Below are 994 nucleotides of genomic sequence, written 5' to 3' on the forward strand. Positions count from 1 at the left end.
CCAACCACTAAAGCCAGTGAGGATGAAGTAGAAGAATTCTACCAACTTTTTCAATTTGAAATTGATCAAACATGTAATCAAGATGTATTGATCATTACTGATGATTGGAATGCAAAGGTTGGGAGCAAAGAGGAAGGATCAGTGGTTGGAAACTATGGCCTTGGTAATAGAAATGATATGGGAGAATGCATGATATAATTCTGCAAAACCAGTGATTGTTCATTTCAAATACTTTCTTTAGAGAGCAACAGACAACTATACACATGGACCTCACCAGATGGAATACATAGAAATCAAATTGACTACATCTGCAGAAAGAGACGATGGGAAAGCTCCATATTATCAGTGAAAATAAGGCCAGGGGTAGACTGTGGAACACATCATCAATTACTTATATGTAAATTCAAACTGAAGATGAAGAAAATGAAAACAAGTCCATAAGAGCCAAAATATGACCTTGAATATGTCCCACCCGAATTTAGAGATCATCTGAAGAACAGATTTGATATATTAAACACTAAAGACCGAAGACCAGAAAAGTTGAGGGATGATATCAAAAACATTATACGTGAAGAAAGCAAAAAGTCATTGAGAAGACAAAAAAAGAAGGAAAATGTCAAAATGGATGTCAGAAGACACACTGAAACCTACTATACAGCATAGAGATGCTAAAGCAAATGGAAGAACTGAGAAGGTCCAAGAGCTGAACAGAAATCTCAAAGACCAGCTCGAGAAGATACAGCCAAATATTACAACAAAAGGTGCAAAGATTTGGAATCAGAAAACCAAAAAGGAAGAACATGCTCAGCATTTCTCAAGCTGGAGGAACTGAAGAAAACAATTCAAGCCTCGGCTTTCGTTATTGAAAGATTCACTGGGTAAATTATTGAATGATGCAGAAAGCATCAAGATAAGATGAAAATAATACACAGAGTCACTATACCAAAAGGAAATGGTCAATGTTCTACCATTTCAAGAGGTAGCTTATGATCAA

This window comes from Chrysochloris asiatica, unplaced genomic scaffold, assembly GCF_000296735.1.
Source record: "Chrysochloris asiatica unplaced genomic scaffold, ChrAsi1.0 scaffold00334, whole genome shotgun sequence".
In the NCBI taxonomy this organism is placed as follows: domain Eukaryota; kingdom Metazoa; phylum Chordata; class Mammalia; order Afrosoricida; family Chrysochloridae; genus Chrysochloris; species Chrysochloris asiatica.